We start from the raw sequence: 27,899 nt of genomic DNA on the forward strand, positions 1-27,899 counted from the left end.
GATTCAGCAGCAAATTTGAAATATCAAAGTGAAGCATATAATTCCATTTACAGTGTACCTGGAGGGCAGACTGAGTCACCAGGCAATGGGATGAAAGCCTGGAGTATCAGATCACAGCAAGGGTCATAGAGAGTACCTGGTTATGAAAATATTTAATGAAATAAATAATTTGGACTTCAGTTTCAAATAATCTTATTCTACTTGTTTCTTAGGAAAATAATGTACCAGATGGAATCCTATCACATTCGTATCTTATCACCTCATGTAAATATAGGTGACTACGTTAATGGAATCAATATTATTTTGTACATTTTTCTAGCACTATTAAATATTTACAATAGTAGAAAGAAACAGAAACATAGATAATGACCAAATATAATTTCTGCCATATAGGCATTCCTTTTACTTCCCTCTCCAGTGAGTGAAATATAAAAACTCAGTGCACCAAGAATGTAGATATATATCACATATATCTCAGCTTTTCCTTAAAGGAAAGTTAAAATTTTAGTTATGCAATTAGACAGCTCTTTTCATAAAACTTATATTTAATTATTTATGAAAAATTGAGAAGACTCTCCATAATCTATTCCAAACTTTTCACTTACTCCATCATAGTTTTCTTCTTACTGCCTTTTTTGGCTGAGAGAAATAAATAAATAAATTTAGTGAAGTATATTGGCATCTGACAAGAAAAAAATATATAGGGTTTTATGAAATATTGAGGGACATTTAAATTTCAGTGATAGATTATTAAGTAGTATAGAGTCATTAAAAATTAGACATTGTAATTTCTCCATAGTGTCCATAGTAAATTTGTTGGGTTTTATTAGAATAAAAAGTTAGGAGGAAGTATTGTTTTTAATGGAGGTTTTTGTTCTTATTTTTGTTTTTGTTGTTTTTTTCCTAAAGAAATCATTTAATTTAGTGGTGAAATCCCAGATTCCTAAGCCAACTGGCTGGATTTAAATGCTGTTTCAATTATTACCTACATATATTATCTCTGTCAAATTACGTATCTTTGTATAGCAATTTCTTCTCTATCCCTGCCCCTCCCTTTTCTGGCCAATGTATTAATGTCTATCTCAGAATGTTGTTTTGAAGATTAAATGAACTGATATATTTAAACCACTTGGGAAAGTTCTCAAGGCAGTAAAATAAGAGTTGATTTTCATATTTATCTTTATTATGTGCTTTCCGTCAACACGATTATGCCCTGAAGACAGGAATTAGAAAGGCTTTCATCTAAAAATCCTGACCATATTTTAAATCTTAAGGGTAGTTATATTTTTCTCAACTAAATTTCTAAAATAGACTATCCAAAATTCCATTCAGTAGCTCATAAATTTCATTAAGAACTGAGGTGCTATTCCCCATTCTATTTCACATCTACAGAGTACTCGTTGCAGCATCAGGACCCACACCAGTATCCAATCAGTAAGTGGTATCACAAAAGCAAAGCCTTCTTCCGGCCACTCTTTTTTAATAGGTATGAAAATCTTCCTAGAAGCTACCAGAAGAAATCTTACATCACATCGCCCAATGGAATAGAATCACCTGTACATGTTTAGACCAATGATGACTTGGGGGTTAAGTGATTCAACTTCCTTAACATAAAGATATCACCACTTGTTTTCTAAACAAAACAGCTTGAGGTGCTTACCAAAAAATGCGTGAGGAGGATTTGCCTCTGGTTTTCTAGTTTGCTGACTCCTGGTCTAGTTTACATAGTCAGAAAAAGGAAAGACTGGACAACATACACAGAAATTTGGAGACAATGATTGACTAAATGCTCCTCACTGCTTAAGAACAAGCAGACAAACTTTTTGTTTATATTTGGTAACTGATAACTTTTTCAAAAATTTTTTATTATTATGTTATGTTAATCACCATATATTACATCATTAGTTTTTGATGTAGTGTTCCATGATTCATTGTTTGCATATAACACCCAGTGCTCCATGCAGAACGTGCCCTCTTTTAATACCCATCACCAGGCTAACCCATCTCCCCATCCCCTCCCCTCTAGAACCCTCAGTTTGTTTCTCAGAGTCCATAGTCTCTCCTGGTTTGTCCTCCCCTCCGATTTCCCCCCCTTCATTCTTCCCTTCCTGCTGTCTTCTTTCATTTCTTTAACACCCCGATGTCTATAGCAGCAATGTCCACAATAGCCAAACTGTGGAAAGAGCCAAGATGTCTATTGACAGATGAATGGATAAAGAAGATGTGGTATATATATACAATGGAATATTATGCAGCCATCAAAAGAAATGAGGTCTTGCCATTTGCAATGATGTGGAAGGAACTGGAGGGTATTATGCTGAGCAAAATAAGTCAATCAGAGAAAGACATGTATCATATCCCTCACTGATATGAGGGATTCTTAATCTCAGGAAACAAACTGAGGGTTGCTGGAGTGGTGGGGGGGTGGGAGGGATGGGGTGGCTGGGTGATAGACATTGGGAAGGGTATATGCTATGGTGAGCGTTGTGAATTGTGTGGGACTGTTGAATCGTAGACCTGTTCCTTGGTAACTGATAACTTTTTTAAAATAGTTCATTATGTAGGTCAAAGCTTTATATCATTAATATAATAATATTCTAGTTTGGCTTGATTTCTTTATTATTCAAAGATTATAGTGTTTTGGGCGCCTGGGTGGCTCAGTTGGTTGGGCGACTGCCTTCGGCTCAGGTCATGATCCTGGAGTCCCGGGATCGAGTCCCGCGTCGGGCTCCCCGCTCAGTGGGGAGTCTGCTTCTCCCTCTGACCCTCTTCCCTCTTGTGCTCTCTATCTCTCATTCTCTCTCTCTCTCTCTCAAATAAATAAATAAAAAATCTTTAAAAAAAAGATTATAGTGTTTCATGGAATTTTCTAGCACTTTAATATTTCAAGGAAGAAAATATATAACTTCCACTCACTTTGTTTCAGTGTTAATGAAACCCAAAATCTGAAAATTACATTATCATTACATTAATTTGAAAAGTATCATAGAATTTTAGTGCTGAATCAATTTAACTTTATCTTTCATAATCCTTAATGGACATTAAATTGGCATGAAAAAATGTAAGATAAGCTTAGGATTCTGTTTCTTGCACTTGGGTTTCACAAAATATTGTCACACCACATTAGATATATCAATTTCTTAAACTTGGAATCATTGTTGTCTGCTATAGAACAAAGCCAGTTTTCTTTGGACAGATATGCATTTTTGACCCCCTCCAGACTGTTCATTAGTTCCACTAACAATACATTAACAACATTATGTTTTATATATGGCTGTTCTGAAATTTCCATATATGGACATGAAGAAATTATGAGGAAAAAAACAAACAAAAAGCAAAACCCCCAGACATTTAGAAAAATCAAAGTGACAACAGAGTGCTCAAATCCTAATATTGTTCAGAAATTTATTCACTAGCATTTTTATTTCCTGAAATATAGTTTATTGATGTAATAATATATTTTTTTAAAAAATATAATTCCTCAAATTAGTACAAAATATAGTTATTCCTCAGGATAGTATGTTTCATTATTCTTTTCAGGGAAAATATAGGATTTTACAATAACTTTCTAAAAATTCCATAGACCAATGTATATTCTCTTAGTCATTGTTGTAGATTTGTACTGGGTCAACTGAGTTATGCTGGTATTGTTTTCCAATTCTGTATTTCTAGATCATCATGGGCCACAAGAGACATTTTGTGTTGGCTTTGGAAGATGAAAGTGAGCCAGCAGCCAAGTTCTTTCTCAGCTCAGAAGGGCAGTGCAGAACTAGGCGCTGTGGTAATGCACATGTATTGTAGCCGATTTGCGGGCTCACCTCATCCACCTGGGACAGCTGCCAGGCCCACGGCTTCTTCAGTTCCCGCCAGATCTTCCTCATTCTCTCCAACTCCTGGGCACTAGTTTCTTTTGCATGTCACCTTCCTCATCAAAGCGGAGGCTGATGAACCAGTGCAGATTCCAGCTGGTCTTCATGGGCTCCAGTCTGCCCTGACTCTCCTCCACTTCATATCTATCAGTCCTTCCTGACAGACTGCCCCGTTCTTCAGGCCCAGCACCAGAAGCGAAGCAAGAGGTGCATATAAACTGTAACCAGTACTTAACAATTGTTTAAATTTAAATCTTTTGTATGAATTCCATACTCTTTATCATTTTTAGTGTTTCTATTTTTATGATTGAATCCTGCATGGCAGACTCATTATCTTGAATATTAATTGCTGTTATTCTCATTCAGCAACATTTAAATTTACCACATAATGTCCTGAAATATAATTTTCCTTTGAAATGTTTTACTTAGCTTTGCATCTTATGCTGAAGAGCCAACTAATGAATAGTTTATTAGTCAGTGGGTGAATTCTTCCCAGTATAAACATTTTTTTAAAAAATAAAATGCAATGAAATAAAAAATAAATAAAATGCAATGGACTTTGCATTTCAAAATGTAAAATGTGTAGTGGAAAGCCTAAGATGTTACTATTAACATTTTAAGATTGTATTTATTTATTTACTTGAGAGAGAGAAAGAGCATGAGCTGGGGGAGGGGCAGATGGAGAGGGAGAGAAAGAATCTCTTAAGCAGACTCCCTGCTGAGCACAGAGCCTGACTCGGAGCTGCATCTCATAACCCAGAGATGATGACCTGACCCAAAACACTCAACTGACTGAGCCACCCAGGTGCTCCACTTTTAACATTTTATTATATTAAGTGTGCAGTAAAATGGTCAGAAAAGTACCTTTCCAAAAGCAATGTTAATAAAGTGGATTCTGGGAAGGTGTGGCCTGAACACACATCCTCAGTTCCTTCCCATGGTGTCACCTCCTTTGAAATAACACAGCAAAACATATAAGCCTGCTTGTGTCACTTCGGTAATATGCCTAAGGCTCTTTTATTCTGGTAAATTCCAGAGGATGGCCCTCATTTTCTACTGTACAATAAGAGAACTGGAGGGACATCAACAAAGGTTTGCCTCTCTTCTAAACCATGAAGATCTGTATATTTCATGACAAATTAAGGAGATCCATCTGTACTATACACATGAATGAGCTGTGCAAGCAATCATCAATCCTGCTGTGAGTAGTATTCAAAGGTACTTGGGTGCTGAGACTGAGTTATTCCATCTACAATAAAAGAAGCAGATAGCCTCTTACATCCAGAAAAGGCTGTTAACAAGGGACTTTTCCTGGGCCTCTCAGCTCAGAGGTGACCCATTTCCTAGCCCTTGTAATGCTGCACTCACCAAACTTATTCCTCCCCCTGTTTTCTTATTTAATAGACTGATCTGGAGCTATGGAAAATAAACAACTAAATAAATAAGTTATAACTTCCTCAAAACAAATTAGTAATGTGAAAAAACAAGACTATGATGATGAACAACATTGAAAGACTACCAAATATAGAGATGAGAACATTTATTTAAAATAATGACAATCCTCAAGGAGTTGCTGAAGAAAAAAATTTTTCTAGAATTAAGGCTTGATTTCTAAATTAAAAAAATAACAATTCACGATGTTTAATAGGTTCCTAATACTGAGAAGTAAGGTCAAGTTGAATATTTCACAAAACAGAACAGGGATGCAAAGAGGAATAATCATGAGACAAGTCACATGAACAAAACTAAGACAAAAACAATAATCTCAGACAAAGTGAAGAAATTAAGCACATAATCCAGTAATAAAAAGGTGGTAAATTAAAGATATCAAAGCCAAAGACTGGGGATCCACATTACCTGGCTATATTATTTATCAGCCGTGTGACTTGGGTTTATACCTCAGTTACTTCCACTCTAAAATTGGGAGAATCATATCAATAGTATTATTTTATGGGGTATTACTCTTTTTTTGTTACAAAACCCACAATAATTTTTATCTACTCTTTATTTTTTTTAAAGATTTTATTTATTTATTTGACAGAGAGACACAAGGAGAGAGGGAACACAAGCAGGGGGAGTGGGAGAGGGAGAAGTGGGCTTCCTGCTGAGAAGGGAGCCCGATGCAGGACTGGATCCCAGGACCCTGGGATCATGACCTGCGCCAAAGGCAGACACTTAATGAATGAGTCACCCAGGCGCCCCTTTATCTACTCTTTAATCATGAAAATTACTGTGCTATTATTTGTGAAATATGTAGAACAGAACTGGACACTGCATTTGTGTAATGGAATCGTAAGTGACTCTTCTAATTATTAACCCAGATTTAAAAGCTAATGAGATATTATTATGAATGTATATCATTAAACTTGAAAACTTACATGAAACTATTTCCTAAGAAATAAAAAAGGAATTACCAAAACTTCTTTGAGAAAGAACAAAAAACATGAACAGTTTTACTAAAAAAAAAATTCCAGTAAGATACTCTTTATCTTGATATTGTGATAATCAATTATTAATTAGGAAATTCACAAAAACTGAATGATAGAAATAACAGGAAAATGACATGCTTTATGACTCACCAAGTGACTTAAAGAGAAAGAAATGGACATCTATATATCCAAAATTCAATAAAAAACAAGGAAAACACATCAGAAGTAATCTAACAGTTTATTCAGATAGCCATGAAATAGCTAAGAATAATGTAAAATATTTGTGTGTACTGGTTACTAATTAGATGAATAATATGGTCAGTAAAATGCATATATAAAAAAACTTTCACTATCATGAATCAGAATATCACAGTCACTATTAATAGAAAAAAGAATAAAGATCTAAATTATTTGCTCTTGGCCAGGGTAAGATAAAACAAGCACACTCTACTTTGTCTTTCCTACTAAAGGAGACTATAAAATCTGGACAAAATGCATGGATCATCAGTTTGAGGACTTTGAAAAAAAATAGCAGGCATTTTGGAGAAAAGACCAGAATTCTAAATGCCACAGAACCAGCAGTAACTTTACCATTTTTCCCCTACTGGGAAAAAAAAAAAAATCTCTAGCTAGAATGCAAAAACAATCCCAAAGGGAGCATGAGTGTGGATAGAGAATAATCCAGGAGAACCCTACTAGTTCTGGCTAAATAGTAGAGACAGTCAGAACTATTTCCACCCTTTTTTTTCCCCCTTCTCTCTCATTCTCATGCCCCAACCACCAAAAAAATCTCTTGGCAATGTTGCCAGAAATGTCAATGTAATGAAAATCTACAGGAGCCAAAAACACTGAAGAAGAGAAATTCTAATAAATGGTGCTCTGATTCCATGAGTTTGGGGCAAATCCCTTGATTTTTTTTCCCCCTCTCTGTATCCTGGTGTGATCTTTAATGCAGGGGATGCTGTAGAAGTGTGTGACAGAGTGGGATTATTAAAGCTTCAGCTTTCTGGCTATCTGCAGAAACAAAGGGGATATATGTATGCACAAATCTGACACTAACTAGCAAGCTAAGGATTTTGAGAACTAAACTGAAAGAGGCTACTGCTCAGGTCTCAGAGTCATTGGGAACTACATGCCAGGGACAGATCTAAATGGCATTGCAAAGTCTTTCAAAACTAAACTAACGTTGGACCTATGGTTTATAGTAGTCAGGTTGAAATTTGCAGCCTGAAGCTAATCAGGTCAATTGCATGATTAAAGAAAAAGTATTATCATTCTCCATATGATTTAAACAGGATCAAAGATTTCATAGAACAATATCCAAAATGTACAGTACACTATCCAAAATTATTTAGCATATAAAACCTAGGAAACTTTCAACTGGCATGGAACAAGACATCAAGAGAGAAAAGTGCCAAAATAAAAAAACTGTTGGAATTAACTGGTGAAGATTTTAAAGCTGCTCTTAAAGGAATGTTCCAATAAGCCATTGTGAACACTCTTGAAACAAACTTAAAGACTTAGCCAGGAAAAATAATATATACAGAAATAAAGAAATACAATAACAACCACCACCACAACAAAAAATTGCAAAGGACAGGTTCAATAGTCCTCTGGAGATGAAAAAGAAAAGAACATGAAGATAGAACAATAGAAATGATCTAATCTGGGCAAAAGAAGTTTTTAAAAAGATTAGAAAAAAAATAAGCAGATAAATTATGCTATATGTTATATTTCCAGGGATCTCTGGAAATATAACAAAATAATTAATATGCATGTCAGTATATTCCAAGGAGAGGAGAAAGCCTCTAATAATATTTAAAGAAATAATGCCTGAAATTTTCCTAAGTTTTGGGAAAACATACAACAGATTCAAGGAACACAAAAAAAATTGAAACAAGATAAACTAAAAACAACCACAAGAACAAAAATGTCCAGTCACATTACAGTCAAACAGTTTGAATAGAAGAAAAATAACCTTGAAACAAACAAAGGAAGGGTGCCTGGGTGGCTCAGTCAGTTAAGTGGCTGCCTTTGACTCAGGGCGTAATCCTGGGGTCCTGGGATCAAGCCCTGCCTCTGGTTTCTTGCTCAGTGGGGAGTCTGCTTCTCCCTCTCCTTCTGCCCCTTCTCCTGGCCCCACCTAGTGTGCGCACACTCGCTCGCTCTCTCTCTCAAATAAATAAATAAACTTTAAAAATTAAATAGAGGAAATCAAAGCATTATTTATAGGAGAATAATAATCAAAACGACTAGATATTTCATCAGAATTCATGCAGGTCACAAGAAGGTAGAAAAATCGTTAATGGGGCGCCTGGGTGGCTCAGTTGTTAAGCATCTGCCTTCGGATCAGGTCATGATCCCAGGGTCCTGGGATGGAGTCCCACATCAGGCTCCCTGCTCCACGGGAAGCCTGCCTCTCCCTCTCCCACTCCCCCTGCTTGTGTTCCTGCTCTCGCTGTCTCTCTCTCTGTCAAATAAATAAATAAAATCTTAAAAATAATAAAGAAAGAATAATCGTTAATGTACAGAAAAAATCATTTATGCAGAATTATATATCCAGTGGAAACAAAATTTGGAAAAGAAGATGAAATAAAGACATTTTCAGATAAAAGTAAACTAAAATAATTTGTACCTCTGAAGAGGTCTGAAAGAATCGCTACAGGAAGTTGTTCAGAAAGTGGTTAGGGCACCTGGGTGGCTCAGTCAGTTAAGCATCTGCCTTCGGCTCAGGTCATGATCCCTTAGTCCTGGGATCCAGTTTCACATCGGGCTCCCTGCTCCCGGGAAGCCTGCTTCTCTCTCTCCCACTACCCCTCCTTGTGTTCTCTCTCTCGCTCTCTGTCAAATAAATAAATAAAAATCTAAAAAAAAGAAAAAAGGAAAGAAAGAAAGAAAGAAAGAAAGAAAGAAAGAAAGAAAGAAAGAAAGAAAGAAAGAAAGAAAGAAAGAAAGAAAGAGAAAGAAAGAAAGAAAGAAAGAAAGAAAGAAAGAAAGAAAGAAAGAGAAAGAAAGAAAGAAAGAAAGTAGTTAAATGATACCAGAAGGAAGCGTCATGAAACATGAGACTAAAGGAAGATCAACAGAAATGGTAACTATCCAGATGGGTATATATGAGAGATATTCTATTCTAGACTTCTTAAAATTGTATTTGTTTGCTCCAGTCAAATTTGATAACTGATGTGGTTTTTAATGTAGGTAGCTATAATGTATAAGGCAACTACAATATAAAAAAGAGAGATTAAAAGGATCTATATAGTAGTAAGGTTTCTAAATTCCACTTTAAGTGGAATAAAAAATACATAAAAACATGTAATAAAGGGCGCCTAGGTGACTCAGTCGTTGAGCGTCTGCCTTCGGCTCAGGTCGTGATCCCAGGGTCTTGGGATTGAGCCCCGTATCGGGCTCCCTGCTTCGTGGGAAGCACGCTTCTCCCCCTCCCACTCCCCCTGCTTGTGTTCCCTCTCTCGCTGTGTCTCTCTCTGTCAAATAAATAAGTAAAATCTTAAAAAAAATGATGTAATAAAATGGAAAAATTAAAATGGAATACTAAAAGATGGCCAATAGCCCAAAAGGAAGCAGGAAAGAGTAAATATAGAAACACACACACACACACACACACACACACACAAAGAGGAAAAAAACAAAAGACAAATAATAAAATTGTAGATCTAAATCCAAACATGTAAATAAATAAATGTATAGGCATAAACATTAATTAAAAGACAAGGATTGTCACATATATGAAAACAAGCAAACAAAACAAAAACAAAACACTGCCTTACAATTTTGTCTCCTAGCAATTCACTTCAAATGGAATTACATAAATAGGTTTAATTGAAAAAATGAAAAACAAAATTCCAGCACTAATCAAAGAAAGCTACAGTGGTTATAAATTAGACAAAGTAGATGTAGGAGCAAAGAAAATTGCCAGATATAAAAACTTACATATTAACAAAATAATCAGTTCATCTAGAAAGCCTCACAGTCGTAAATGGATATGGCCCCTAACTGTAGAGCTTCCGAATATATGCAGCAAAAATTGAGAGAACTAAAGGGAAAAATAGTGGCTGGCGTCTTTCCCTCAGTATGTTTGGAGATTCATCTATGTTATAGTATACGTCAGGACTTCATCCTTTTGTGTTTTAATAATATTGCATTGCATGTGGAATTTTTCCCAAATATATCCAAAATGTGTTTATTCATTTATCTGATGATATACATTTGGGTTTTTTCCACTTATTGGCTAATGTGAATAGTGCTGCTATGAACATGTAAGTGCAAGTACTTGTTTAAATATCTGTCATTTCTTCTGGGTATAGAGCTAGGAAGGTAACTGCAGGGTAATATGATTTCATATTTAACTTTTTGAAAAACTGCCATACTATTTTCCACATCTGAACCATTTTACATTCTCACAAGCAATGTGTGTGGGTTTAGATTTCTCCATTTTTTTTTACTAACACTTTTTTTAATAAATATAATTTTTATTATAGCCATCCTAGTTGGTGGGATATGGTACTTCATTGAGTTTTTTGTTTGTTTTTATTTCCTTAATTACTAATGCTGTTAATATGTCTTCACATGCTTTTTGGTCATTTGCATATATTATTTGGGGAAATTATTTACTCAAGCCCTTTGTCCATGATTTGATTGGATTTCTTCTATTTTTGTTGTTGAGTTCTAAAAGTTCTTTATGACAATATGACTAACAAAAAGAGAAATGACATACATTTAATGTAAAATACTGAATTTAAAAAATCCATGAGTGCATAGTAATACACAAATAGAAAGTGAGAGGGAAAGAAACAATGAAAGAAAAAAGAAAGGGAGGGAGAAGGAAGGAAAAATTAGAGGGAGGGAGGAGGGAAGAAAGAGGAAGCAAGCTCATCTGCCACTATTTGCATTGATTGCTATGCCAACCCTTTACCCTGAAAAAAAAGGATAATTAAAAGGAAGGAATTTGGGGTGCTGGGTGGCTCAAGCATTAAGCGTCTGCCTTCAACTCAGGTCATTTGGGATCGAGCCCTGCATGAGCCCTGCATCGGGCTCCCTGCTCCATGGGAAGCCTGCTTCTCCCTCTCCCACTCCCCTGCTTGTGTTCCCTCTCTCGCTGTCTCTCTCTCTGTCAAATAAATAAAATTTTAAAAATAAATAAATAAAAGGAAGGAATTTAATATTTACATTTGAAAAGGATGAACTTTTTTAAAATTTTTTATTGTTATGTTAATCACCATATATTACATCATTTGTTTTGGTGTAGTGTTCCATGATTCATTGTTTGTTCATAACACCCAGTGCTCCATGCAGAATGTGCCCTCTTTAATACCCATCACCAGGCTAACCCATCCCCCTACCCTCCTCCCCTCTAGAAACCTCAGTTTGTTTTTCAGAGTCCATCATCTCTCATGGTTCGTCTCCCCCTCTGACTTACTCCCCTTCATTCTTCCTCTCCTGCTATCTTCTTCTTTTTCTTTTTTCTTAAAATATGTTGCGTTATTTTTTTCAGAAGTACAGATCTGTGATTCAACAGTCTTGCACAATTCACAGCGCTCACCATAGCACATACCCTCCCCAATGTCTATCACCCAGCCACCCCATCCCTCCCACCCCCCACCACTCCAGCAACCCTCAGTTTGTTCCTGAGATTAAGAATTCCTCATATCAGTGAGGTCATATGATACATGTGAAAAGGATGAACTTTTGTCTCCAATTCTTGAAAGAACAATTTTCTTCACAGGATAATGCTAGCTAATGAATGAACAATGAGTGAGTAATATAATTGGAAAGTAGTTCTCTCTCCCCCTAAATATATGAACTTGCTATTATTAAGAAGAATTGTGGGGGAAAATGCATTATGACAAAAATAATGTAACAGATGCAACAAATAAAAACCTAGAGCTATCCTCCCTCTACAAATCATTTCATACCTACTACCCAGAATATAGAATACCATACTCTAGCTGCAATGCAGCAATGTTTCTGTGTATGCACATTGAGGGGGATGGAGATACTTGCGAGGTACTTCTAAAAGCATGTTTACATAAAATTTGGAACTAAGTGCAGACACAAAACAGCCTCCAACTATTGCTATTTTGTTCTTTCATCCAAATCTTGTACAATTAAAATGTGGAATATCAAGGTAGATTGAGCATTCGTTTAGTTACTATCTCCTACTTTAATTTTTACTTGGTAAAGCTACTCTTAGAAACTCTTAGCGTTCTAAAATGTATAAATGTGTATGCAGGACAGTAAAGATTAGAGTCCCCCAGTGCTCTCAAAACAATTAGAAGGAAGCATCTTCTTCCCTCAAATATGTGTTTAGTATGAATGGGTAGGGCAGTTTGAATTCTTTAGGAGGACATATTAAATACTGAAACACACACACACATCATTTCATTCATTTCTGTTTATAACAGAGCTTTGAGTATGGAATCTTTCTGTTTTCTCCTCCTTTATGTCCACATTTTATACACCTGTTTAACAAAGTCAGAGAATTTGAGAAATAAGCAAATGTAATGAGGATTTTAAAAATGAATTACTTCATTTCCTTTCAGCAGCTTAGATTGTGATTTTTGCTTCCAGCACATGAGCCATTTGTATTCAACCACTGGATTCTCTCCTCATCCATCTCAATGGTCCCTTCAGTTCCCAGGTGCTAACAGAGCCATGTGCAGGCTGCCCAGCACACAGCAGTGAACAGAGCCTCATCTTTGAATATTGCACTGGCACATGTTTCAGAAAAGAAGCATTTTCCAGGTGCCTTCCACTGTAATTAATATGTGACTTTCTTCCCACCTTTCCTCAAGACACCAAACTTCTGAGTTTAATTTCCTCACATAAAAATCATTGATTTCCTTAACATTCATCTTCATATCCTTCATTATTTATTTGGACCATAAAATCTTATGACTTGAGATGAAATTCTCCCAAGTATAAATTATATGAATGTGAGTACAATTTTGTTGTTGTTGTGTTTTGGGGGAACAGTTACTTACAAATAGTTATTCATGGCATTGTGAAATATTTCAAATCATAGAAAGCAAGGGAATTTTCATGTTTATATTATGAATGTACAAGGTACAAGATATATTTGATTTTTTTCCAGTGAATTATCTTTATTTCCAATAAGTAAGATATTACTTGTTTGTAAAAAATAAACAGATTTGAGGAATTTAGATTTAGATTAGAAGTTTATGAAAAAATATGATTTTATAATCAAACAGAATTGAAAGGAAAAACTGAAATAACTATTTGGATTATTCAGCTAGTTGGGTTTCGTACTACTTGTAGGTAACTTCAGATTTATTATATGCACTATAAACAGAGAATCTGACATTTAACATCACCCATGTAATACATCTATACACACACACACACACACACACACACACATATTTGTAATATAGAGACTATTCAGATAACCTATGTGCAGCTGGGTACATTTATTGTACACTCCATTTCATATCATCACCATCTATCCTAGGTTTTTGGAGCTGCTCATAATTCCTCTGGATTTTAGTTTAGTTCTCCATTTTTTTTTTATTATTATGTTATGTTAATCACCATACATTACATCTTTAGTTTTTGATGTAGTGTTCCATGATTCATTGTTTGCGTATAACACCCAGTGCTCCATGCAGAACGTGCCCTCTTTAATACCCATCACCAGGCTCACCCATCCCCTCACCCCCCCCAGAACCCTCAGTTTGTTTCTCAGAGTCCATACTCTCTCCCGATTTGTCTCCCCCTCCGATTCCACCCCCTCCTTTCTCCTTAAAGGGATACATTTCACCAAGGTAAGAGACTCATTTTGTATGATGCCACAGAAATATCATCCAATGAGTGGAAGTCATAAACAAATAATCCTTGACCCTTTATAAAGAAAACTTTAAAATATCTAAAACTAAACAATGATGGTCCAGGATATTTTGTTGGCAGCAAGAGTCTCTTGACCAGAATTATCCAAGCAGTATGAATTAAAGCAATTAGCAATTATGACTCTTTACTGTTCACACAATGTCCAGTTATATCATTTTATGAATGATGATTACTAAATCCAGGTAGACAGAGAGATCACTTGACTGGTAAGTAGTCTGAACTCACATTGCTTTGTGATTCTATAAATCCAAGTTTTATTTTGTTGCTACATATTTCCCCACACCCCCGATTCAGGAATCACATAATGTCAGTGACTGTACTAAACCTTTAAGTTTTATTTCTTAACTTCTGTTGAAACCCTTATCCGATGCCTGAATATCTTTACCACTACTTTGAAAAAGATAAAGACTTTGTCTTCAAAAGAAAAGTCAAAATAGAAAAAAAGGTGGTACATTCTCCAAAGAAAAATTTTTTCAGAAGCCATTTAAGTTAATATTTTTTGATAGGTCATAAAAATTGTCTATCACATAAAAGTACCATAGTTTGGGAGGAAAACATAAGGAAAGAAGATATTTGGGTGATATAGAAGTGAATAGAAGTGATATAGAACTTCCTCTTGGAAGTAGGAAATGAGAGTAGATAATCTAGGATTTTATAATAAAGAGCCCTCATAGATTGAGAATAAGTTTTACCTTTATTTTGCAGGAAACCAGAAAAAAAAACATAATCATACTTAAAGAAAAAGAAAGGTATTTTTTAAGGGACAGAGGGAGTAATTTTCTTTTTACAAAACCACTGAAGATATAATTAAGAAATAATTCAAATAGCAGAGAACCACAGTGTAAGACTTTAACTACTGATGCATACATTAAAAGAATACCTTGACTTCCACTTAGTGTGTTTATTCTGCAAAATCCATCTTACTGCCTTCTGACATATTAAACACGTATTTGGCAAAGAAAGCCAAGAATAATTCTTTGAAGCCAATAAAAACAGTATCATAATCTGAAGTCAAAGGTGACTCCTTTTTACCACACCTATAAATCTCCGTAAAGAGTTCTGATTATTTACAGGGGATGAACAGAGTATTAGCATAGTTGGGAAAGGTATCGTTTGTAGAGATGTGTCCTTCTATTACTGATCCAGTATTTGATTGTTCGGGTGTTATATTTTTTATCTTAAACCTGGTTCTATGAATTACTATATCTAATCATGATTTTATGAATTGCTTTAATTTTTTTAATTTCTTAAATATAATTTTAAATTATATTTTAAATTTTATAATATAGTATCATTTTCTAGAATTGTAATGAGATTTAGAATGAAAGAAAATTACTAGATGTCTTCAGTGAAAAACTGTATACGCAATTTTTAGAGCATTCCAGTTCCAGGTTGTCTGACACCAACCTTTCATTGCCTTTAAGCTAATCTACTAATTTATAATTCTCTAAATTGTAAATAATAACTGCATAACTATTTTCTGTAGATGTGCAAATAAAACTGGTTTGGTGAAATTCTAATAGACTCCAGCCTCTGTAAAAAGAAGTCAGTTTGGTGTTCATTGTATAAATTATTTCATTTGCATTTCCCTGATGATGAGTGATGTTAAGCATCTTTTCATGTGTCTGTTAGCCATCTGGATGTCTTCTACGGAAAAGTGGGTTAAGGAGGGCACTTGTTATGATGAGTACTGGGTGTTATATGTAAGTGAGGAATCACTAAATTCTAATGTAAGACAATATTACACTATATGTTAACTAAGTAGAATTTAAATAAAAAGTTTAGAAAAGGGAAAAAATGAATTATTTCAGCATTTCTTTACTACATATTAGTTTTTGTTTCTTCTCCTTTGAGCTTGTTGAAACATCTTGTTTCCTCATTAATAAAGATTTACTATCTTTTAAAACATGTTCATTTTACCTTTCTATAAGTCACCATTCATCTTTAAAAAATCTTTTAACAAATGAAGAAGAAAATTTAGTTATACAATGAAAAGGAATTATTGTATACTTTAATAATAAAATATCTACATCTCCAAGAGATTTACTTCTCTTCATTATAGAAAATAGTGGGGATGCTGATTCAGTTTGGTTCCTATAGTGGAATTTGAAAACATATAACAATTAATGAAATATTATAGTTATTCATTCCTTTATATTATATGAAACCATTGTCACACATTACAAGCAATACTTTGGTTCAAGTCACTATCACTGTTCACCTGAATTAATGAAGTTGATCTTCCACCCCAATCCCATCTTGTACTTGCTTGCCTTCCATGTAGTCTAAATATAGCAGACAGAATGACCCCTTTAAAATGTTTAAGTCAGATCATAAAACTCCTCTGTTCAAAACTTTTCATATGTCAAAATCCTCACAAGCCCTTTACAAACTGGTCTCTTATTACTTCCCTGATCTCATCGTTTTATAATCTCCACAATGGCCTCCTTGTGGTTCCTTCAGTCCTTGAACTCATTATTTCTTCGGCTTCTTGCTTCTCCCCACCCCACTCCCAGATACCTGTAAGACTGGCTTCTCAACCTTCTTCATATCCTCGCTCAAATGTTACGTTCTCTCGGAGGTCCCTCAACTACCTTATTTAAATTTCTAAACTGAGATTCCTCTAAAGCAACTTCTTTTTTTTCTTTTAATTTTTTTAAAATATTTATTTATTTGAGAGGGAGAGAGTGTGAGCACAAGTGGGGGGAGGGGTAGAGGGAGAGAATCCCCAAGCAGTCTCCCCACTGAGTGTGGAGCCTGAGGTGGGACTTGATCCCGTGACCCATGAGATCAAGACCTGAGCTAAAACCAAGAGTCAGTTGCTCATCCAACTGAGCCACCCCACCCAGGCGCCCCGCCTTTAGAAAAACTTCATTCCCAATTCCCTGGTTTATTTGCAGGTGTGTTTTGGGAGCTCTGTTTAACTTCATTGGTCTTTTATTACTCTTATTATATTATCTAATACACTATGAATTGGATTTCTTTTTTCTTGTCATTTTCCTCTAATGTCCAGCGGACTTTTTATTTGTTTTTTGGTTTGTTGCTATTGTATCTTACTAGTCCATTACCCACTATTCCAAGTATGTTTTTATAGTGGTCAATCAAGATTCCTACCCAAAGGTGGTCTTGGAAAGATTGCAGATCTAGTTGGAGAACTGCAAATGTCTCTCTTTATTTCCTGGTTTTAATTCTACCCCTGTGTCTTTAGTCCTTCCTAGACCCATAAATAGTGATAACCAAAGACTGACTACACTTTAGTTTTTTTTCAGATCATATGAAGGGGAGATGAACTACATACAGCCCTGGTACAAAGCAGTGACACTGGCTCAGACTCATACCATTCATAGATCACTTGTAGCTCCATTCCCTTCAGGAACCAAACATGATAGTCACTGTACTCTAGGCCCATTTGGCCCATGGATTTGAGAACAATCACTTTCCCTTTATAGACTAACCAAGTAGGTCTTAATGATTCTCTCAGAGTAAACCAGGTTTCTTCCTGCCTCTAGGTCCCTGATCTCCCTCTTACCCAGGCTCTTACAGAATCCAGATGAGCTAACTATAGAGGCCACTCAGTCCTTTTCTTATGGCATTTACTTTAGAAATCATGTCATTGTAAATTCTTTATTTGCCCCTTTGAAATGTAAATTTTTTTGAAGATTTTATTTATTTATTTGAGACAGAGAGAGAGAGACAGCGAGAGAGGGAACACAAGCAGGGGGAGTGGGAGAGGGAGAGCAGGCTTCCCGCTGAGCAGGGAGCCCGTCGCAGGGCTGGATCCCAGGACCCTAAGATCATGACCTGAGCCAAAAGCAGACGCTTAATGACTGAGCCACCCAGGTACCCCGAAATGTAAGTATTTTTTAAAAGCCTCTAGCCAAGCTTGCTTTCTAAGGAGTGCCAAGCCAGCCCTTTGAAATGTAATCATCTAGGAAGATAGTGTCCCTTATCTCCCAGTCTCTAATGGAAGGTAGGAGTTTACATCCATGAACTCCTAGCTCTAAATTGTAAAATTACCTCGATCCCAGAGAAAGAAGAGTTTACTTTCTCTTTTTGTAAGGCCAATTAGGAAATACACATGGCTCAGAATGCACCCACCCCACAATCCAGTCAGCTTTTAGAAACTCCCCAGGCCTTTGTTTCATTCGAATTGAGGTCAGACTACATTCTGATTTCTCTTCCCTGTTGCCTTAAATAGTCTTCAATGCCTGTTTAACTTTGTCCATTGAAATTTTTACTTTGAACAAGGTCTAAGGATGTTTGATTTTATTTTTGAAACCAGATAAGTTTTTTTTATCTTTTTCATATTTTTCTAGTTTCATATGGATTTGAAGGAGATTCATGGATGAATATACTGTCTTGACCAAAGGTTCTTCAATTTTTTTAGGAAGAGTAAAAGATTTTAAGACATAATGCTTAAAATTCAGATATGGTATATAAATTATTGTTTATTTATTAAGAATAAATTACAAATTCATCTTCTTTACAAGATATTTCTTCAAGAGTGCAACACAAATCATCAAATATAAGACAGCTTTGAATAAAATGAATAGTCATTAATAGATCTTTGCAATTGAAATTAAGTTTGATAGTTGGCTGAGGGTTTATCATGAGATCTATGAGTCATCCAAAGCTCTTAATTCGTTTCCATGGAATGAAAAGTAGTGCTAAAATAAAGATAATTACTCATCCACCCTCACTGAAAAAAAAAAGTCCTTGTACTCATTTTCTTCTGGGATAAGAAAAGAGACTAATCAATCAATCAGAGGCTCTTTTACTCCATGGTAGGAAATTAGTTAGCTATCTTTCCCAAAGACAACGCGTTTGTTTTTCAAACATTTTATTTACAGTATCCTGAATTTTTTTAATGGTAGTAAGATTAAAACAGCTTCATCTTGACTCATAGAGCGGTGGGAGGAAATGTTAGCTTTTTGTTTCCATATAATTGTGGGAGTCTCATGTCTCATATATGGTAATCCAAAGACAGAGAAGAGAGATTAAGGGGATCTTTACGTTGAGATATGTTTTCAGATCTGTTCAAGTCATCCTAATTTTCAAAATCAACAGACTAATTGCAACAGGGTTTTGTTTTTGCAATAGTTTTAATCATTTTGCATTGAAACTATCATGGATAAAAATTCAAAATTCATATGAAGTTTAAAGCTTGTACCCCAGATTTTGCCAAATCTTTGAGTTTGGGATGGGTATCTTTAGGCAAAGTTCCTAAATTTACCCTAGGAGAAAGGTGAATTTTCTCTGCTGATAAGGATATTACCCAGCAAGCATTTGAGGGTCTGTTCTATCTACCTGTTTATGTTTGAGGAAGGGCAGGTTGGCTTTTAAAAAATGTTCTCTTAATATTTACTTGTCAGTTTTTAAATACAGAATCACACTTTAATATATAGACATATAAAGACCTAGTGAAGCAATGCAAAAGGCAAAAAAAAAATAATTGATTTTCAATAGGGGAGATCTTGTTTCTCAGAAGGCATCAAGGGATACTGATCATTAACTGGAAATATGTGATGGATTTTAGTAAATTTCTAACAATCATTTAATTATATAAATGAAACAATATTCATTTGTCAAATGGGACTAAGCACTCAATATATAATTTCTTGATTAACAGCTCTGATTTACAAACAAAATGACATGCACTTGTACATGTCCTTAGAAATGGAATTATGTGGTGAGAAGATAAAAATTTAGGATCCAAGACCAGTTGGGTTTGAGTCCAAGCCTTGAACTTGGTAGATGTGGACCTTGTGCAAGCTTCTCATTCCCATTGATCCTCAATATCTAAAGCTGGTAAAGTGTGAATATCTCCTTACAATATTGTATTGAGGAAAAGAAATGATCTAATGAATGCATTATTAGCCTAGCATAGTGCCTGGTTCATAGTTAAATTTCAGTAAAAGTCTGATTTTTCTCATTCATGGATGACTTATAATATCTCTATGGGAGAAAAATAAATATCATTTCATATTTCACATCATTCATCACTTGCTTTAATATAATGACCAACATAAAGCCTGGGCCCATATTTCCTAAACTATTCTAAGCAGCACAATTTCCCAAAAGCTGTTCACAGGTGTTTTGAGGGACTTACTTTTTTTATTATTTACTGATTGGTTTTTTTTTTTTTTTTTTTTTGGTGAGGGGCTTACTTGATCAGATAATTTCACAAAATACTGAATACTATATACCTCCGTTTTAGACAGCCCTACACATATTAGTGTATCATAGGCTTTAAAATGTCCTGAAGTGGGGCACCTGGGTGGCTCAGTAGTTAAGCATTTGCCTTCGGCTCATGTCATGATCCTAGGGTCCTGGGATCGAGCCCCACATCAGGGTCCCTGCTCAGCGGGAAGCCTGCTTCTCCCTCTCCCACTCCCCCTGCTTGTGTTCCCTTTCCCTCTGTGTCAAATAAATAAAATCTTAAAAATAAAATAAAATAAAATGTCCTGAAGTTAAAAAAATCATAAAATTGTTCAATTTGATATGATTATGCATATTATAAGAAAGCCTATTGCAGTAGTAATGGTAGTCCTTTCTCCCACCTTGGGGCAAAGTATGACAACATGCTTCATGTGAATTGAGCTTGGGGAGGACTTGCAAGTGTGTGGTTAAATCTGGAGAAGAAGGAGAATTATATTGTGAGAAGAAATAAAGAGCAAATTGAAACAGGCCAACAACTTTCTACCTGGAAATAAGTACTATGAAATATTTATTATACTAGTTTCTACATTGCATAACAAATTACCACAGCCTTGGCAGCTTAAAATCAAACACATTTATTATCTCATAGGTTCTATTAGGAATCTGGATATGGCTTAGCTGGGTTCTCTGATTAGAGTATCACACAGTGACAGTGAAGGAACTGACCAGTTCTGGGTTCTCCTCTGAAGCTTGACCAGGGAAGGGTCCGCTTCTTAGCTTCCCACGGGTGCTGGCCGAATTCATTTCCTTGCAGCTGTAAGATTAGAACCCAAGTCTTCCTCCTTCAATCTATTTGAAGATTCCAGCTTCCAGCTATTTTCCTCTTTTCCTCTGTCATTATCTTCTGAATTACCTTCATGTCTTTTTTTATGGCTTGATCCCAATCTCTCTTGTTCCTCTTTTATTATATACTTGTCATTTTTGAGGAGTACATAAATCTCCAGCTACCAGAGACCTTGCATATCTGAAAAGGACTTTATTCTACCCTTCAACTGTATTTTACTCATTTGCTATTATCCATTTGTTTGATACTCTCTGGAAGCTTTTAGGTCTGTAAACCAGTGCCCTGGGGCTTACTCCTGTTTGTTCTACCAGGCATTAAAGACTTAAATATTTTGTCATTCAGTTCTGGGAAAATTCTTTTTTTTTTTTTTTAGGATTTTATTTATTTATTTGACAGAGAGATAGAGAGAGAGTACAAGTAGGCAGAGAGGCAGGCAGAGGGAGAGGGAGAAGCAGACACTCCACTGAGCAGGGAGCCCAACGTGGGGCTCGATCCCAGGATCCTGGGACATGACCTGAGCCGAAGGCAGCCGCTTAACTGACTGAGCCACCCAGGCGCCCCTGGGAAATTTCTAATATTAGTAATTTTATCTTTTTTTTCTCTCAATGTTTATTGTCTTTTTGGCTGGGACTTGTATTATTTGAATGTTGAGCTTCTTAGTCTAATCACTTACTAAAATATATATGAATATACACACACACATTCCTTTGCTATGTTCCATCTCTTTATCTTTTGATTTTTTTTTTTTTTGTTTTCTGGAGAATTTCCTTAACTTTATCTTCCAGTGCTTGTATTGATTTTGTTCAGTTTATGTTATCATCTCTCACAGGATATATTTTTTTGAGATTTTATTTTTCAGAGAGAGAGAGAGAGAGCACAAGCAGGGAGAAAGGCAGGCAGAGGGAGAAGCAGGCTTCCCGCTGAGCAAGGAGCCTGATGCAGGACTGGATCCCAGGACACTGGGATCATGACCTGAGCCAAAAGCAGACTCTTAACCAACTGAGCTGCCCAGATGTCCCTCTCTCACAGGTTATTAATTATATTTCTAGGCAAAGAAAATTCTTCGACTCCTTTATTAGTTCTTTTTCCTCTGTGTTTTCTTTTCATTCTTAGTTTTGATGTATTGTTTTCTCCATCCATTTCATTTAAGGATCTACCTTCAAATATCTGATAATCTGCATATTTATATATACATACATATATGAGTATTGAGTGTATAAATATCATATATGTGTACATATGTGTGTATATATGTATATACAGAGAAAGAGCAAAAGTGTACTGAAGAATAACAAAAAATAGGCAAATATGCAAATCAAATGGTACAGTTCACAATATTTTCACAGACAGAGCAAATTTAATGTAGCCAATACTCAGATTGAGAAATAGAACTTTACCAGGACCCTTGAAATCCTCCTCATCTTTATATAAATAGGATCATACAATATTTACATTTTCTGTGTTTGGCTTCTTTTGTTGAACACTTTATTAGTTCCATTCGTACTCATGCATATAATTCTAGTATGCTTCTTCTCCTTGCTATAGTAATGTATAAATATACTATCATTATTTTATCTGTTTAGTCAATGACTGGAGTATAGGTAGATTCCATTTAGGGGCTAATACAAACAGTGCTGTTATCTAAATATTCTTGTAAATGCCTTTTTGTGCACAGATGCACATGTTTTTGTTGGTATACTAGGACTAGTTTTGCTGGGTCATGTGATATACATACCGCCAGTTATTCAAAGTAGTTTCAACAATTTAGACTCGATCATTAATGTATGAGAGTCATTTTTGGTCCATATCCTTGCCAAAACTTGTTAATTCTAACTTGGCTTACAACCACACTGTAAACTCCATAAGGTACAAGCCTATGATGTAAATAGAAGTTGGGCTAAGCGTTAACCTTGTGTTCTGAACTAAGAATAGGATAGCATGTGGAAATCATACAGTTTATTATAATAGAGCTTCTTTCATTTATTGGTCTCAGGAAAGCATTCCTACTTCCCTATGTGCTTTGTGTCTCCAAAGGCAGAGTCCCTCTACTGCAATAACTTCAAAAAAATAAATCGCTATTCTTCTCTTATGGGGGACAAGTGTTCTAATAGCAATTTGTATTTGAAGGAAAAAGATCTGGGTTTCTAAAGGCTACCTACACAGGACTTTCAACAAGTAATTATAATTTCAACCTCCACCATTCCATTCCAACTTTTAATGTTCCTGATTGTTCTAATTTTGTAAACCTTCCGGAGTTTCAGAGGTAAATGTGGGGGTTTGGGTTTTTTTTATTTTGTTTGTTTGTTTTCTTCTTGCAGCAATGAATTTCAGCCTTTTCCATGAGATAAGAAAATGAATTCACTTTTTCTTTAATCTATATAATTATGTTGTTCTCTCTCCATACTTGTCTCTTTCTTCTTTTGTGTTGTCTTTGTAGATTCATGCCTTGCTTTAAGTTTGTTTTCTGTTGTTGTGGTAGTGGTGGTAATGATTTGCTTTGTTTGTTCGTATTTTGTAATTTAACTGAGGCTTAAAGGGGAAAGGAGCGATCTCCATTATGCTTTGTGATCATATTTTCATAAGAAAGAAAGTTGTCATTTTTAATCCATATTTAGATATCCATACAGGATATATAAATAATTATATTAATTAATAACAGACATTTCTTATTATCCCATTACGTACATTTTTATTAGTTAGATGCTGATTGAAATAAATATCACAGTTTGAATTATAGTTTTCATTTCCATCTACAAGTCACTTTAATATAACATTATGTTAATATATCAACTTATTAATAATTTAAATTGCATTATATGTAATTTTCGGTACAAGTTGCAGAATACTCCCATGAAGGTATAAGAAAACCTTTACCTTTTCTTTTTATATTAAGATGCCCAGAGCATCTTTAGTTACCATTTTCCTGCATGAAAACATACAAATCTTTCTATTTTAAGTTAATTCTTCAAATACTCTCCAGGAATAAATTTTATTATGCAAAAAATTTTCAAAACATTATAATGCAAATTGACAATTATTTTGATGACTGTGATATTATAGAAAGATACTTAATATAATACATTAAAATAAATTATTATTTTTTGAAGATTTTGTGTATTTATTTGACAGAGAGAGAGATAGCGAGAGCAGGAACACAAGCACGGGGAGTGGGAGAGGGAGAAGCAGGCTTCCCGCGGAGCAGGGAGCCCAATGCGGGGCTTGATCCCAGGACCCTGGGATCATGGCCTGAGCCGAAGGCAGACGCTTAATGACTGAGTCACCCAGGAGCCCTAAAATAAATTATTTTAATGAAGAACTAACTCCAAAGATGCATGTAAAAAATGTTAAATATTTCACATCAGAAAGATTTATTTGGGGACCTCTCCTCTTATCTGCATAATTAACATAAGTTTTCTTTATAAATGGAATGAGAGTGAAGGGCAAGTTAGAGATATGATTCTATTTCTTATATACATTATTCCAATATTTACTTTGAAGCCATTTCAAAGCACTCCATACCTCACATGAAGTATAAAACTTTTTTTAAATGACTCCTTAAAATCTCTTTTGAGACACTACATATGCTCCTCTGTGACCAAATGAAAGTAGCATCATCATACATTCATATGTAACAGATTTTTTTCACTCAGACTAATTACTTGTATATATCAATATTAATAATTATGGGTATTCATTATAGTTGTTTATTTTATGCATTGTGTATATTTATTATGGCAATTTTCCTTGCTTTTCCAGAAGTATTATAATGTAATTGATGACAAGGTAGGATAGCTAAATCCTAAAGTTAGAATAAATATGGCATAAAAGGAAGATCACATGGCTGAGTGAGGTGTCCTTGAATCTATTCTTAGATTCTCCATGTTTTCCTTTTCTTTTTTTTTTTTAAGATTTGTTTTATTTATTTGAGAGAAAGAGAGAGAGAGAGGGAGAGCAGAGTGGGTAGGGGCAGAGGGAGAGGGAGGAGAGACACTTAAGCCAACTCCACGCTAAGCCCAGAGCTCACTGTGGGCTTATGATCTCATGACCCTGAGATCACCACCTGAGCCAAAACCAAGAGTCGGTAGTCTAACTGACTGTGACACCCAGGTGCCCCCTTCATGTTTCCATGTGTCATAAACTATTAGTTAAAATCATCTTCCCTCTCCCCACCTCCCATCCACGAAGAGTCAGTTAGCATGAACCTTGGGTTCCATAGGTCTAAATAATGTGACCATTTTGAACATAGCTACAACAGAAGGTACCTGCTCAGGACATAATTCTTTTTAAAACTTTAATCTGCAACAAGTGTGGAGAGAAATGGAGACAAAAAAGACAGCAGATGAGATATATATATATAATTGTCATTTAAAACAGGTTGTGGGGCATCTGGGTGGCTCAGTTGGTTAAGCTTCTGCCTTTGGCTCAGGTCATGATCTCAGGGTTGTGGGATTGAGTCCTGCATTGGGCTCCCTGCCCAGCGGGAAGTCTACTTCTCCCTCTCCCTCTCCCTCTGCCCCCTGTTCATGCTCTCTCTCTTGCTCCTTCTATCTCAAATAAATAAACAAAATCTTAAAAAAAAAGAAGAAAAGAAAAAAAAAACACAGGTTGTTAACTAAGATGATTGCAAGGAACATGGTGGGAAAGAAGAAATAGAAAAAAAATAGACATCATGAAGGAAGTATCAACATATTTGCTTAACCACTTAAAACAGTAACTGTTATACATCAGGTCATCTTTTGCCCATGTGATTTACAGGTTAAGCATGAAGGGCGCCTGGGTGGCTCAGCTGGTTAAGCGACTGCCTTTGGCTCGGGTCATGATCCCGGGGTCCTGGGATCGAGTCCCACATCGGGCTCCCGGCTCAGCGGGGAGCCTGCTTCTCCCTCTGACCTTCTCCCCTCTCATGCTGTTTCTCTCTCGCTCGCTCTCTAATAAATAAATAAAATCTTTTAAAAAAAAAAGAAAAATACAGGTTAAGCATGAGTAAATGGTATTTGTCATATTTATTTCTGCAGTAATTTAAGCTACCCTTAAGAGTTTATCATCTTAAGGGCGCCTGGGTGGCTCAGTTGGTTGGGCGACTGCCTTCGACTCAGGTCATGATCCTGGAGTCCCTGGATCGAGTCCCGCATCGGGCTCCCTGCTCGGCAGGGGGTCTGCTTCTCCCTCTGACCCTCCCCCCATCTCATGTGCTTTCTCTCTCATTCTCTCTTTCTCTCTCAAATAAATAAATAAAATCTTTAAAAAAAATAAAGATTAAAAAAAAAGAGTTTATCATCTTAAAATATTTGTAGTAAGTTCCGAGCTTGTATGTTCTAGCTGGCAATGTTTGCTGTAATACTTCCAAATCAATTTTTAGAGTCATATTTCTTGTTTTTAGAAGGAGCACTAAACTAGAATACCTCATTATTGGTGGCTTTTGAATACTGTGTCAGGTTTAGCAGACCCTAATGATTTCTAATCAATGTAAAGTATTAGTGAAACAAAATATTGCTATTATAAAGAAATCTACATAAATTTCTCTTTCAAGTTTAGCATTTGGAAACAATGTATGCTTACTTTCTTTGACAACTGTGTGCCTTTGGGCCTGTCATCTGAATTTTCATAGGCTTAGTTTTTTCCCCTGGAAAATGGAAATAGCAATAAATTACTTCCTAGGACTGTTGTGTTCATTGTATAAGAGAATCTATTTAAAGTATTCAACCTATCATCCTGGCACATAGTGAAAGCTTATTAATTACATGCATGGCTCTGGGCGCCTGAGTGGCTCAGTCCGTTAAGACACTGCCTTCGGCTTCTGTCATGATCCCAGGGTCCTGGGATCGAGCCCAACATCCGGCTCCCTGCTCTTCAGGAAGCCTGCTTCTCCCTCTGCCTCCCGTTCCCCCTGCTTCTACTCTGTCTCTCTGTCAAATAAATAAATAAAATCTTTAAAAGAATTATTAAAAAAATTCACATACATGGCTCATTACTATTGATAATCTCTATATACTCTATAACATTTCAAAAAATGTTTTTCACAGAATATTGACATAAATCACAGAATGTGATTTAAAAGACTTCCATAGTCAAATACTTTTGATTTGAATAAAATTAAACAGAATTAAAAAAAAAAAACATGAGGATTTCTAGAATCACTAATAGGCTTATGGTATCAAGGTCTTCATGGAAGGCTGAGCAACTGCAGCTGGAAGGCAGAGGAGGTGGTGTGCCCGGCCTGCTCTCGCCCCGAGGCCGCGTCAGGCGCCAGTGTCCAGGAAGGTGTTCATTCAGCCAAGACTAAAGCAGTGGCACATCGTGCCAGTTCCAGAGCAAGTTCTCGGCAGAGCTGGGGAACCGGATTGATAGGCAGCAGTTTGAAGAAACAGTTCGAACTCTAAATAACCTTTATGCAGAAGCAGAGAAACTTGGGGGCCAATCCTATCTCAAAGGCTGTTTGGCTTGTTTAACAGCATATGCCATCTTCTTACACATGGAAACTCATTATGAGAAGGTTCTGAAGAAAGTGTCCAAATGCATTCAAGAGCAGAATGAGAAGATATATGCTCCCCAAGGCCTCTTCCTGACAGATCCCACTGAGAGAGGACTGTTTAGATAGAAATCACCATTTATGAAGACAGAGGCATGAGCAGTGGAAGATAAACCATAGAATTAAAGATCCCACCTCCAGGTGGGACCCTCATCTATCCACTGGCCCATCGCAGAGTGTCCCCTACC

General features: G+C 35.8%; 1 pseudogene; it reads left to right on the forward strand.

Moving 5' to 3' along the window:
• The first annotated feature begins 3,678 nt into the window (after window positions 1-3,678).
• On the forward strand, window positions 3,679-27,899 carry LOC114204602 (golgin subfamily A member 7 pseudogene; annotated as a pseudogene).

The sequence above is a fragment of the Eumetopias jubatus genome, unplaced genomic scaffold (genome assembly GCF_037043125.1).
Source record: "Eumetopias jubatus isolate StellerSeaLion01/CBP00866 unplaced genomic scaffold, mEumJub1_p1.0 scaffold_6, whole genome shotgun sequence".
Classification (NCBI taxonomy): Eukaryota; Metazoa; Chordata; class Mammalia; order Carnivora; family Otariidae; genus Eumetopias; species Eumetopias jubatus.